The following is a 15,550-nucleotide window of genomic DNA, read 5'->3' on the forward strand; positions in this document are numbered from 1 at the left end:
TGGATTCTGTCAAGGGAAATCTTGCCTGACAAATCTGTTAGAGTTCCTCGAGGAAGTGACAAACAGGGTGGACAAAGAAGGGGCAGTGGATGTTATTTACTTTCAGAAGACATTTGATAAGTTGCCACATGAGGCTGCTTAACAAGATAAAATCCAATGGCGTTACAGGAAGGATACTGGCATGGATAGAGGAATGGCTGACAGGAAGGAGGCGAGAAGTTGGAATAATGGGGGCCATTTCTAGTTGTCTGCCAGCGACTAGTGGTGCCTTTAGGGGCCAGTATTGGGACCGCTACTTTTCACATTGTTTGTCAATGATTTGCATAATTGGGAATTGATGGCAAAGTTTGAGGATGATACAAAGATAAGTGAGGTGTAGGTAGTGCAGAGGAAATAATGCAATTGCAGCAGGACTTGGACAAATTGGAAGAATGGTCAAAATGTGGCAGATGGAACATAGTGTTAGAAAATGTACGATGATGCACTTTGGTAAACGGAAAAATTGTGTGGAATTATCTACATGGGGAGAAGATTCAAACATTGGAGGTGCAGAAGGACTTGATTGTGCAAAACTCCCATAAGATTAATCTAGAGGTTGAGTGTGTGGTAAAGAAGACAAATGCAATGTTGGCAGGAATATAATATAAAAACAAGGTGATACTGAAGAACCTTTATAAGACACTAGTCAGGCCACACTTGGAGTATTGTCAACAGTTTTGGGTCCCGCTTCTCAGAAATGATGTGATGTCATTGGTGAGAGTCCAGAGGACGTTCACAAGGATGATTCCTATGGTGAGGGTATCCAGAACTAGAGGGCATAACCTCAATATTGCAGGGTGACCTCTTAGAACAGATCTAAATGGATTTTTTTCTTTGCCAGAGAGTTGTGAATCTGTAGATTGCTCTGCCACAGACTGCAGTGGAGCCCAAGTCCATGGTTTAAGGTGGAAGTTGATCATTTCCTGGTTGGTCAGTGTATCAAAGGATATGGCGAGGAGGCAGGTGGAGGAATTGTATGGGATCTGGGATCAGCCAGGATGGATTGGTGGAGCAGGCTTGATGGGCTAAATGGCCCAACTCTGCTTCTATATCTAATGGACTTATTGTCTTTTCCAAATGAATCAAGGAGGTAACAATATCATTCCAATGCTGTGTTTGCCAGTTTAGATTATTTAACTTAGAAGAGTGAGCCAACTCCAGTTGAAGGTAGTTCAGAAACATCTGCACGGCTAGCAGAGCATTCTGCTGATTGAGTGAATTCCTGCACTAGACACCCAGGTATTCATGAAACGGGCAATGAAATTGGTAATGGTTTTGCCCTTTTACTGTGGACACCAAGAAACTTCACAAAATCCCCAGGTTGTCTTGTTTCCTCAAGAATAGCATCTTTTACCCTTTCTGACCCATTGTTTATTTCATCTGTGGGGGTACCATTTGCAAGAGGAACCCAGACACCCCTTGGTCCTGAATTGATGGGTGGGGAACTGGTTCCTACTCCAAGCCATGAAGTTCCGTAAATCACTTCCAGCAGCGACCACGCATCTCTAGGTACCGGATTGAAAATTGGACAGTTTTGGACCAACCAGTTGTGGAAAGCTAGTGGTGTTTGTAGCGAGCTGGCACTTCATTTATCATTCTTCGTACCTCAGCCAGGGTCCAGTGTATTAATATAGCCACATCTCCTACCATAATACCGGGATGCTGATCAGTGGAGTCAGCGGACCTTTTGTCCTCCATTGTCTTGGGTTGAGTTCCGCTGGTGGGACCACCTCCTGACCTTGCCGAAGAATCTGGCTCCACCCTGTCTGTCCCGGAGTCTTGTGGTTCTGACACTTGCTCCTCTTCTGAGCCCCACACACCGTGAGACAGATGTTTCTGCCTCTGCTGCTGGCGGTCTTGATGCCCAGACATGCCCACATCCATCTCTATTATTTCCATGTTTTCGGGGAGCTCCGGATAAGGAAATGGGGGGAGCTATCCAATAGCATAGCCTGGTTCCCGAGGCAGTCGGAGCAGAGGGCCATGATGGGAGTAACCCCGCCTTCTGATTGGTCAGTTTCCCTTCTTTCTTCTGTTTAACATTTGGTGGCTGATGCTGTCTTTCCACCTCTTCCCATTTATTAAAACACATCATATATTCTAAGTCCCAGTTTAGACCCCTATTTCGAACCTTGTTTCGTGTTAGTACTGAATTAATTCTCTTTAGATCAAAACACCTAGCATACGGCCAATCACCACAACTCCTCCTGTACAAATCACTAGAGAATGTTACAGAGTACCTGCTGTCCCATTTCCAAGCAAACCTTGTTGGCGGGTGAATGCATGGGAACCAACGAGTCACCTGGGAGTTGTTTTGTCTTATAATTTTCAATCTTTGCGTACTCTCATTCACCGGGGCCTTGCTTAGTGGATCAGCAGAATGTACCTGGGTAGATGATCCACCTCCGGAAGTCCCTCTTGGGTTTTCAGACTGAGACTTACCGTTTTGATTTTCCTTCAGGACTTTCCACCTTATATACTGTATCTATGTGTCTTATTAAATGCTTTTACTTTATCTTATTATCAAACACTCCCCCTTGGTAGGCCAACCAAATTCCAAATATCAAGTCTTGTCCCCTCTTCCAAGTTCCTTCTTGTTCCTTACCCGAACTCCGGGACTGGTCACCAGCTGCTCCGGGATGACTTTCTCCTGTGATCCCGATCTTATTTCCAGTTTTTCAAGGATGTTTCACCTATCCGAAGTTTTGCTTTCTCAGTCATGGTTCGCTTAGATTTTGAATCTGTAGGGATTCCATCCTCATTGCCAGATTGTCAGAGAGATTTACTATCACCAATTAGATTTAAACAAAGGCACAGATCCCAGAATTCGATTTAATTAATTTAGTACGTGATCACGGAGAGACCACTAAGAGGCTCTGCTAAAGCGAGCACAAGCATGGTCTTTTATATCTTAAAATACATGCACTTCACCAGTTTTCAGGGGTCAAGAGTTCCTGCTTAGAACTTTTCGACAAGGTTCAAGATGCTTCCATACAGCACATCACTCTGTAGGGTGAAAACTGTAGAACCAATTATACAATGTTACTAAAAGTCAACAAACAGGTGATTGTACAAATATATAAACAAGGATAAAGAATGCTAAAACTACAAGGAAAACAATAAAAACATCAATCCCACAGCAGTGTCTGTGCTCCTGGAACTGAATCAGATTCACAACACTGGACAAGGTCAGCTGTGACCATTACACTGCTTTGAGAAATCGGTCAATGTTTCTGACCATATTATCCAAAACATACAGGGCCAGGAAGCATTTTATTATCTCGATCCATTCACCTCTCCACTGATTTGAAACCACAAACGTGGAACGCCTTTCCATCCCAGTACATTTTGCCAACATTCCAAACTGAAGGAAAGGAAGGAGAGAGAGGGTATTAATGGAATTATAAACTCCACAGGCTTCAGATGCACGGGCAATGGTAACAGTAACAGAGATGGAAAGAGCTGTTCCATTGGGATGGGCTTCAGCTGAACTGTGTTGTGGCCAGTGTCCTGGTGAATCACATGAATACTGTGTAGACCAGGCTTCAGACTAGACAGAAAAGGGAGGGTTCCAAGGACAGAATGATTAATAACTGAAGAGGAAGTGAGAGAGCGGTGGCACAGAGGAGTGAGGGGGGACTTGACAAACAAAGTGTGGCAGGAGGGGGCAGAAAATATCAGTAAAATGAGGCAGCACAAAGTAAAGCCCGAGTAATAGAGTTTAACACATGGCTAAGGAGATGGTGCAGGAGGAGGAGGGTTTCAGATTATTGGATCATTGGGCTCTCTTCCAGGGAAGGTGGGACCTGTACAGATGGGATGGTTTGCACCTGAACTAAGGGAACTAGGGGAGCTAGTGCTGCAAGGGGGGTGGGGGGGGTGATTAAACTGGAACTACACAGGGTGGGAACCAGAGCACCTGAACAGATAGTGGAGTGGTTGTGGGGAAAGAGGTTGCTGAGCCTACACACAAGGTCAGGAATCAAAAGTTTGACCATGAGTTTTGTATATTTCAATGCAGGGAGTATTGTAGGAAAGGTGGATGAGCTTAGGGCATTCAAAGGATTCAAAGTACATTTATTATCAAAGTATGTATAAAGTGTACAACCTTGAGATTTGTCTGCTTACAGGCAGTCACAAAACAAAAAAACTTGAAAAAACAATTTAAAAACGACCAATGCCCAGTGTGCAGAGAAAGAGGAGAAAAACACACTAATCATGTAAACAATTAAATTAAGTGACAGCATTCCGAACCAAATGGAGTCCATAGACCCGAATCCTGGAGCATCTGGAGAAGGGCCATAGTTCATCATAAAGTGGGAAAAATCACCGTGAAGCTCGCAGACACAAAGAATGAAGCAGTCTCACAAGTTCAGAGCAAAATGTGAAAAGTTTAAGGGGAACATGAGGGGAAATGTTTTCACTCAGAGGGTTGTGAGAATGTGGAATGAGCTGCCATTGCAAGTGATGCATGCAAGCTGGATTTCAACATTTAAGAGAAGTTTGGATCGGTACATGGATGGTAGGGGTATGGAGGGCTATTGTCCAGGTGCAGGTCAATGGGAGTAGGCTGTTTAAATGGTTCAGCACAGATTAGATACGTTGAAGGGTCTGTTTTCTGTGACTCTGACTTTAGGTATAATTTGGAGTATTGTCTGCAGTTTTGGCTACCTACCCACTGGTTCAGAAGGTTGGGGGGATCAAGTGTGTCAGGAACTGGGACAGAAGGACATGTGGTCTGAGTCAGATCACCCGAATCGTAATGAATGGGGCAGGATAGAGGGACCCAATGAGCTCCTACTACCTCCTGTGTTTACATCTCTGCTGTCAGTGGGATCATGCTATGCACAGGTGGGTGCTATGTTTCCCACACCAATGTCAGCAACAACAAGGAACTAATTATGAACTTCATAAGGAGGAAACCAGAGGTTCTTGAGTCAGTCCTCTTCGGGGTTCAGAGGTGGAGAGCTTCAGCAACTTTTAATTCCTCAGTGTTACTATTTCAGGGGTCCTGTTCTGGGCCCAAGAATTAAGTGCAATTATGAACAAAGCACAGCAACACCTCTACTTCCTTAGAGGTTTGCGAAGATTTGATGACATCTAAAACTTTGACGAACTTCTATGGTTGGGTAGTAGCATGTATATTGACTGGCTGCCTCACAGCTGTTATGGAAACACCAATGCCCTTGAATGGAAAATCCTACAAAAACGAGCAAATATAGTCCAGTCCAACATATGCAAAGTCCTTGACACCGTTGCACACATTTACAGGGAGTACTGTCGCTGGAAAGAAGGGTCCATCATCAGGTGCACATCCCACCCAGGACCCCCTCTCTTCTTGCCGATGCCATCAGAAAGAGGTACAGGAGCCCCAAGGTTCACACTACCAGGCTCAGAAAGTTGTTACTCCTCAATCATCAGGATCTTGAATCAAAATGGATAACGTCACTCATCTCCACCTGCCTCTATCATTGAGATGTTCCCATACCCTCCAGACTCAATTTGAGGGACTCTTTATTTCATGTTCTTGATATTTATTGCTCACTTTTTAAAAAAAAATATGATTTCTTTCTTTTTGTATTTGCACAGTTTGTTGCCTTTTGTTCCTTAAGGTTATTATAGCCGGGGCTGGTAATGGGGCCAAGCTCACACCACCTATCAAATACTCTCAATGGTGTGTGCCTCATAGCCTCTGACAAGCAAGCCCAGCTCCTGGCTTTCACATGTGGCTTAGCTTTAAACCGGCAGAACCGTTACAGGACAAGGAAAAAAGCGGGATATGGCGCCTTAAAACCAGTCGCTTCGGGCAGATGGGGCTCATCAGCCATGGTTGGCAACTCATCTAGAAGAAGGAAAACTCTGATCTCTAGCTTCAAAGCTTTGTGCCTATACTCACTAACGGGGAAGACTTCAGGAGTAATTCCTAAGTGAAAATCCGGAGCTGAAGTCCCTAAGGAAGTCTGACGTTGAGTTCAATATTGACTTGACACTCCTGCAATGCTGCTGGTACCAATCTGTATTGGCTCTGGTATTACTATGGGTTTCATGGAGAGGGGAAGCTTGCTACACGGGCAACAGCTTGCTCTCCATATCGTACTGCCAAGGTTTGCATATCTGTACAACTAGGGTGCAATATCCATGGTCAACTCTGACTGGTGGAGGCCCTCACTCACAGTCTTTTGCCACCGGCTGAACACCCAAGTTGGTGCTGCCTTTCACTGATCCTGTTATGGTTAATATTCTATGGATTTTTAAATATGCCCACAGAAAAATGAATCTCAGGGTTGTATATGGAGATATTTATAATCTTCGATAATAATTTACTTTGAACTGACATTTCCCCTGTGGTTATCAATACAATGGCATGGAAATGATGGTTCACTGTTACCTGTCCAAGTCTGATCAAGGATGGTTAATAAATAGTAGATGTGTCTGCACACTCACAAACACTGTACTTTAACACTGTAAAAATACTATATAAACCATATAACAATTACAGCACAGAAACAGGCCATCTCGACCCTTCAATTCCGTGCTGAACTTTTACTCTCACCTAATCCCACCTACCTGCACTCGGCCCATAATCCTCCATTCCCTTCCTGTCCATATACCTATCCAATTTTTTATTAAATGACAAAATCGAACCTGCCTCTACCATTACCACTGGAAGCTTGTTCCACACAGCTACTACTCTGAGTAAAGAAGTTCCCCCTTGTGTTACCCCTAAACTTTTGCCCCCTAACTCTCAACTCATTTCCTCTTGTTTGAATTTCCCATGCTCTCAATGGAAAAAGCCTATCCATGTCAACTCTATCTATACCCCACATAATTTTAAATACCTCTATCAAGTCCCCCCTCAACCTTCTACAATCCAAAGAATAAAGACCTAAATTGTTCAACCTTTCTCTGTAACTTAGGTGCTGAAACCCAGGTAACATTCTAGTAAATCTCCTTTGCACTCTATTTTGTTGACATCTGTCCTATAACTTGGTGACCAAAACTGTACACAATACTCCAAATTTGGACTCACCAATGCCTTGTACAATTTTAACATTACATCCCAACTCCTAGACTTGATGCTCTGATTTACAAACATAAAGGCCAGCATACCAAAAGCTTTCTTCACCACCCTCTCCACATGAGATTCCACCTTCAGGGAACTATGCACCGTTATTCCTAGATCACTCTGTTCATTCCTCAGTGCCTTACCATTTACCATGTATGTCCTATATTGATTCGTCCTACCAAAACGTAGCACCTCACACTTATCAGCATTAAACTCCATCTGCCATCTTTCAGCCCACTCTTCTAACTGGCCTAAATCTCTCTGCAAACTTTGAAAACCTCCTTCGTTATCCACAATGCCACCTATCTTAGTATCATCTGCATACTTACTAATCCAATTTATCACCCCATCATCCAGATCATTAATGTATATGACAAACAACATTGGCACACCACTCGTCACTGGCCTCCAACCTGACCAGCAGTTATCCACCACTACTCTCTGGCATCTCTCATCCAGCCACTATTGTATCCATTTTACTACTTCAATATTAATACCTAACGATTGAACTTTACTAACTAACCTTCCATGTGGAACCTCATCAAAGGCCCTACTGAAGTACATATAGACAACATCCACTGCTTTACCCTGCTTAATTTTCCTAGTAACCTCTTCAAAAAATTCAATAAGATTTGTCAAACATGACCTTCCACGCATAAACCCATGTTGACTGTTTCTAATCAGACTCTGTCTATCCAGATAACTATATGTACCATCTCTAAGAATACTTTCCATTAATTTACCCACCACTGATGTCAAACTTACAGGCCGATAATTGCTAGGCTTACTCTTCAAACCCTTTTTAGACAATGGAACTACATGAGCAATACACCAATCCTCTGGCACCATCCCCGTTTCTAATGACATTTGAAATATTTCTGTCAGAGCCCCTGCTATTTCTACACTAACTTCCCTCAAGATCCTAGGGAATATCCTGTCAGGACCCAGATATTTATCCACTTTTATATTCTTTAAAAGTGCCAGTACTTCCTCTTCTTTAATCATCATAGTTTCCATAACTACCCTACTTGTTTCCCTTAACTTACATAATTCAATATCCTTCTCCTCAGTGAATACCGAAGAAAAGAAATTGTTCAAAATCTCCCCCATCTCTTTTGGCTCTGCACATAGCTGTCCACTCTGATTCTCTATGGGACCAATTTTATCCCTCCCTATCCTTTTGCTATTAACATCACTGTAAAAACCCTTTGGATTTATTTTCACCTGACTTGCCAAAGCAAACTCATATCTTCTTTTAGCTTTTCTAATTTCTTTCTTAAGATTCTTTTTACATTGTTTATATTCCTTGAGCACCTCATTTACTCCATGCTGCCTATACTTATTGTAGATCGCTCTCTTTTTCCAAACAAGTTTACAATATCCCTTGAAAACCATGACTCTCTCAAACTTTTAACCTTTCCTTTCAACCTAACAGGAACATAAAGATTCTGTACCCTCAAAATTTCACCTTTAAATGACCTCCATTTCTCTATTACATCCTTCCCATAAAACAAATTGTCCCAATCCACTCCTTCTAAATCCTTTCGCATCTTCTCAAAGTTAGCCCTTCTCCAGTCAAAAATCTCAACCCTGCGTCCAGTCCTATCCTTCTCCATAATTATAGTGAAACTAGTGGCATTGTGATCAATGGACCCAAAGTGCTCCCCAACACATACCTCTGGCAGCTGACCTATCTCACTCACTAACAGGAGATTTAACACTGCCCCTTCTCTTGTTGGTACCTCTATGTATTGCTCCAAAAAACTATCCTGCACGCATTTTACAAACTCCAAGCCATCCAGCGCTTTTACAGAATTGGCTTCCCAGTCTATGTGATACTGATATTGATATCATTTCTCCAATTCTACTGATTTTTACCTTCTGCTGCAGTGGCTTGTATTCATAAATCCTTGCATTGTGTTTCTCTGGTATCCCTAATAATTCAAACTGGGTCCCAATCACAACCCTGTGAATATCTGGAAAAGAGAGATGATCCAAATATCAATATGAAGCTGCAATTTTGAGGTGACAATGGTTACACAGACCAAAAGAAAACACTTATATTTCTGTGCCACGATCATCTGTAACTCCTCAAACTTGATCATATTCTTGTCACTGGTCATGTCTATGATGTTGATGTTAACTATGAATGCAATTCCATGAATTATATTTTCTGGAATAACGGGATAGTTGGCAAAATCTGAGTCAGGATTGAAATTCAGTAACTAAGTGAGACAACGAAGAACTGGTTACAAAGGAAGCAGCAAGAACACCGATGATCACAATCATTCAGCACTGAGGTGAACACTGACTGGAGGGACCAGTCCCATCAGACAAAGTCCAGTGGTCACGGTCACTGATCTACTGAGATCCAGATGGGCCCCAGCCTCACTCTTGCTTCAGGGATCAGTGGGATCTCTCTGTCCCTGACAATTTTCAGCTGGGAATGTTGCTCTGTCCAGTTCAGTGTTATTTCTCAGTTCCTTTCAATGTGGGTCCCCTCTGTCCCCACGAGCTGTTTCAGAATTTGCTCTGAATTTGTCCCATCCTCTGTTTAATGAATCAACATTTTTCCCTAAATGTCAGGACATGATAACAAAGTTTTCAGATGATTCAGAGACTGTTTGGTCCTTCACACTGCAGGATAATATAGATGGTTGATCAGTGTGTAAACAGATGGGAAATTTTATCCTGAGGAATGTGAACTGTTCAGTCTCCATCAGTAATGTGGGAGAGACAATTGTGTGTTTTGTATCCAGGTTAGTAGGTTATATGAGGGAACTTAGTAAGCTTTAGTTCGTGTTATTTCCCCTCAGCCATTCTGCCAGTCTAGTCTATGGTAGCCCTTAGTCTTTCTCTCATCACACCATCAAGTCCCCACCATTCTGACAACCCACTGGAAATGACAGCAGCAGACTGACCCAATGACCTGCATGTCACTGGGATGTGGGAGCCGGAAACAAAGATCATCGGGGCGGTGGGGGGGGGGAACCCACATCATCACAGGAAGAGCATGCAAACACCACACAGACAGCTCCACAGCCTGGGATAGAATCGGAATCACTGGATCTGTGAGGCAGCACTACTAACTGCTCCATCACTGTGTCACACAGTAGTACAGACGACCTGCTCCAATTATATTGGGTCCCGGTGAGGCTTGTGCACAGTTCTGGATTCCTTACCCAAGGAAGGATTACAGCAATGGCTGACCACACTGATCCAGGGATGGTGGGTTTGACGAATGAAGAGAGATAAGAACAGGAACAGGAACAGAGTGTAGGGGAATGTAACGGGTGACAGATGGCATCTATTTTTCACCATAGAAACTATTCTACATGATTCACAAACATCATCATTGAATTGTTGTGTTCACTGTAAGAGGCGCTGTCTGATGTAATAACATCAGTATAATGTGACTGCTTCTGTATTTTTCTGAAATGGAAGTAAAAGACTGCAAATCTTGTTAAGCACATAAAATGACTCTCACATTTTACTCACAAAATCCTACAAGGGCAAACACACCCCATCCATTCCTCACTAACCCCAGCCTTCTCCTCCAATTCAGTAAGCAGAACTGATCTAGTCTGTGCCTCAACACCCTTCTTCTGTTGGTCATTGGCCATTGACTCCTGAGTGTCTGTTCTCACATCAGTTTGGAAGTAAGACATGATCTCATGGCCACACACAGAATTCCAACACTAAACACCACACAGTGGAGGGGTTGGTCCATAATGGATGCCAGCAGAAGGCAACGTGGGAGACAAGGAGGAGCTGCTCCAGGTGAGTTGGAGCAGGGGTCAGACTATCATAGGAACAGGTGACTCTGTGACCTTCTCTAGCAGTGGAGCGGATGCTGGGGTCATGTCTTTCTGGGATTGATCCATTTCCCCATCACTGCTCCGTCTCCTGACCTGTATCATGTGGAGGATGTCAGCACACCATTCAGTCCTTCCTCATGTGGACAAGAGCTCAACGTGTCCCAACAATGTGTAAAAGGCAGGTGAGGTGGGGACGGCTGGCAGTGAGACACCAGGTAGAGTGGTGTGGAACTCACTGACCAATCTCTGTCACTGAGTCCTCATGTGCCACTCCAGGACTAATCTCTGTGTGATACTCAAGAACTAATCTCTGTCACTCTGTCCCCCTGTGTTACTCCATTACTAATCTCTGTCACTGTATTCTCAAATGTTACTCTTTGTTTGGTATTTCCGTATAACTCCTTTTATGGAGTGCCTCCCTCAGCCTAGATTATAGCTTCATTCCAATCGGATCGTGGACCCAATCTTCAAAACCATGGCTCTTTTGTCGGAAACTTTTCTTGGAGCCATTTCTCCCTTCTCTCTCTGAGGTTGTTCAGTGTTTAATGGGTTGTGGAAATCAAGAGTTTGAAGTAATGGAGGAAACTCACATTTGTTCCTTTGGCAACTCTGCCTTCCAGGATCATTTGTAACACTCTCTTTGTCTGATCAGTGTTCACCAGAGCGTTCCATCCAGTTGAATCCCAAAACCTTAAACTCCCTGCTCTGTAGGACCTGAGCTGTAAATTTTCAAAAAATAGTGCATTTGTATGGCACGTTTCATGGCGAGTGAAGTTCAGTGTAATGTAGAATACAGGACAGGCAGTGTTTACACAGCAAAATCCCAGAAACAGTAGAATGGTGATCAACAGAAGATCTGCTTTGTGTCATTGGCTGATAGCTAAAAACATTCACAGGGACACGGGAGAACTTCCTGCTTTTCCCTCAGTAATGGGACATTCCAATCTGTGGGAGAACTCCATCTCAGTCTGTGGGAGATCTCCCTGATCTTCTCTCCATCACATGATGTCTCATGACACAAGGAAACTCCACTTCTCTTGCTGCCCTGGGACTGTTTACGTTCCCCTGAGAGGGCAGGCCTCGATATACAGACCCAGAGACACTCCGGCTGCAACAATGTAATCCTGAATCTCTGGATTCCCCTTTCAAACTGCAACATTCCAGTTCACTGAGAAAACCAAATTAATAAGGATAGTCTTGGAGTGAGAGAGCAGAAATGTGGAGAATACTCAGCATATCAGGCAGCATCCATGGAGAAAGGAACAGGGAATTTATAGAATCCCTACAACTTGGTTTCTTAGAGGAATTTGTGGTTAAACCCACTCGGGAAAAGGTCATTCTGGATTAGATGTTATGAAATAAACTGGATTTGATAAGGGATTTTAAGGTAAAGGAACCTACAGAGACAGAGTCCATAATATGATTGAATTTACCCTGACATTGAGAAGAAAGAAACAAACATTTGATGTATCGGTATAACAGTGGAGTGAAGGGAATTACAGGGACATGAGAGAGGAGCTGGCCAAAGTTGATTGGAAGGGCACACTAGCAGTGATGACAGCAGAACACCAATGGCTGGTGTTTCTGGGAGCAATTCAAAAGATACATCCTAATGTGGAAGATGCATTCTAAAATCGGGTTTGGTGGGGGATGCGTAATGAGGTAACCATGACTAACAAGGAAATTCAAAGTCAGCAGAAAAGCAAAAGTGAGGGCATATAATATAGCAATAATAGTGGTAAGTTAGAGGATTGGAAAGATTTTAAAAAGCAATGGAAGATAACTTTAAAGCGATAGTGAGAGAAAGATGAAATTTGAGGATAAGCTATCCAAGAATATAACAGTTATACTAAAAGATTTTTCAGGTATATAGAGTCAAAGAGAGACAAGAGCAGATATCAGATCTCTAGAAAATAATGCTGGAAAGGTAGTAATGGGGGACACAGAAATGGCAGATGAACTGAATAAGTATTTTACATCTGTCTTCACTGTGGAAGACACCAGCTTTATGCCAGAAATTCAAGAATGTCAGGGACTAGGAGTGAGTGTAGCTGCTGTTAGTAAGGGGAAAGTGATGGGAAGTGGAAAAGTTTGAATGTAGATAAGTCACCTAGACTAGATAAACTGCAGCCCAGGCTCTGAAGGGGGTTCCTGAAGAGATTGTGGAAGCATTAGTTGTGATCTTTGAAAAAACACTAGAATCTAGATTGGTTCTGAAGGACTGGAAAATTGCAAATGCCATCTCCCAATCTGTCTCAGTGCTTCTACAGACTCCATGTTTCCTTAACACTACCTGCCTCTCCACCTGAATTTGTATCACCCCAAAAATTGGCCACAAAGCCAATTCCATATACCAAATATTTGGCATATAACATGAAAAAAGCAGTCCAAATATTGATACCTGTGTAACACCACTAGTCACCAGCAGACAGCCAGGAAAAGCCACATCTATTCCTAAATTTGCCTCCTGCCAGTCAGCCAATCTTCTGTCAACGCTCATAACTGTCCTTTAATATCATGGGCTATTAACATGTTTAGCAGTTTCATGTATGTAATACCTTGTTACACACCTTCTGAAAATCCAAGGTAACAACATTCACAACTTTGTCTATCCTGCTAGTTATTTCCTCAAAGAATTCCAAACAGATTTTTCAGAAAAAATTCCCATTCATGAGACCATGCTGACTTTGGCCTATTTTGTCATCTGCCTCTAAGCGTATCAAAACATAATCCGTCATGGGAGATTACTCCAGTCAGGGGGTGGTAAATCTGTGGAATTTGTTGCCACGAGAGGCTTTGGAGGCCAGGTCATTGGGTGTATTTAAGGCAGAGATAGATTGGTTCTTGATTCGCCAGGGCATCAAAGGGTATGGCGTGAAAGCAGGGGAGCGGTATAACTGGATGAATTGGGATAGCCCATGATTGAATGGCGGAGCAGACTTGATGGGCCAAATGGCCTACATCTGCTCCTATATCTTATGGTCTTATATTTTCCCAACCACTGACCTCCAGCTAATTGGTGTATAATGTCTTGTCTTTTATCTCCCACTTCTCCCCTCTTAATTTTTCAGCAAATTGTTGACTGATATCAGGGACTTGGATTTAAAAGCACCTTTCCCAGCCTCAGGACCTCCCGAGGTGTTTCCCAGCCAAGTGATTGGAGTGGGGTGACCTCTCTCTCCCTCTGACGTGGACATCAGGAAGACAGAAAAAGGGGTGTGAATTCACAGTGAATTGAGCAACGTATAACTGTGTTTTTATATTAAACTGACGGCAGTGTGTGTACTTCTGTTGTGAGAACGCAGGGATTCATCCCCGTTGGGACACAGTTAACGGTCGCTCCTTGTTAATCCAGAGCCGAGAGGAATGTGTTGATGGTCGATGATTTATCAGCCCTCACCATGCAGAAGAGCAGGATGTTTATAGAGTCTCCACAGCCCTCAGGGGGTTCGTAGTTACACAAGTAGTTCCTCAGAGTCCGCAGATTCCTGACAAAGACCAGAGAGACGGAGCATCAGCTGTCTGGGTGAAACGGGTTAACGAATTCATCACATTGATCTCTGTCCGGTCAGGATGACACGGCCTGATTATGCGAACCTACCGCTCGTCCATGGTTGGGAAGTGAAAACAGCCGTCCTTCGAAAAATCCGAAATACAATGTAAAAGTATTAATTTCTTTGTTTTTATCACAGGGGTGGGGTGGTCTCAGTAACGGATTGAAGATATAAACTCACTGCTTTCCATGTTTGGCGCGGTGTAAAACCAGTGATCGGCGCCGGTGTGTTGGCCGCGCTTCTGCCTGCGGGATCCACGTCTGTTTCTTGCTGGCACTTTCACTTTCGATGCGTGAACTTGGTCAGGATGATCAAAGTCAGGCAGGAACCAATAAAGAGTTTTACAGTCACATCACATTCAGTCCGTCTTTGCTGTTCGTCGGATTCCACAACGCCACCCAGGACACAGGTTAACTCTCAAAAAAGAGCCCTTTCCGTTTACAATACTATCACCCACGATAGGGAAACATGACGGGACTTTCCACCGAGAAAACTCTGTTGCATTGTTCCATAACAAAAAAAAATGTCGCACTGCTCCATCAAGAATATTCCGTCGCATTACTCCATCAGGAAAAATCTGTTGCATTATTCCACTATAAAATTCTGTCACATTGTTTCACCAGGGAATGTTGTTGACATGTTTTTAAAATTAGCCCCGCCCTCATCCACAAAACCCCGAAAACTGACCAATAGACAGCCAGAAAGCTATCTAGACACTTCCCTACCCCCATTTCTCTTGTAGGTAAGTCTCCAAAATTGAAAAGAATTCAAAACACCACCCGCAGTCAAAACATTGAGAAGAGAATGCCATAAAAAATACCAGACAAACGTTAAAAAAACAGCCGATTGCAAAACATTTTGAAAGGCAAGATCTTGGAAAGTGAAACAGAATACAATCTGATTATTATTTCAGGAAAAATAATGAATCACCAAATCAGATTCTTAATTATTTTCAAAAAACAAACAATTGAAAACAATAAAATAAAATAATAAAGGGAGAAAGAAAGGAACTTTATCATAAAAGCATGATAAATATCCATAGTACGAGCATTATCAAACCAAGGGCAAAATTC

This window comes from Hypanus sabinus, chromosome 1 (genome assembly GCF_030144855.1).
Source record: "Hypanus sabinus isolate sHypSab1 chromosome 1, sHypSab1.hap1, whole genome shotgun sequence".
Lineage (NCBI taxonomy): Eukaryota > Metazoa > Chordata > Chondrichthyes > Myliobatiformes > Dasyatidae > Hypanus > Hypanus sabinus.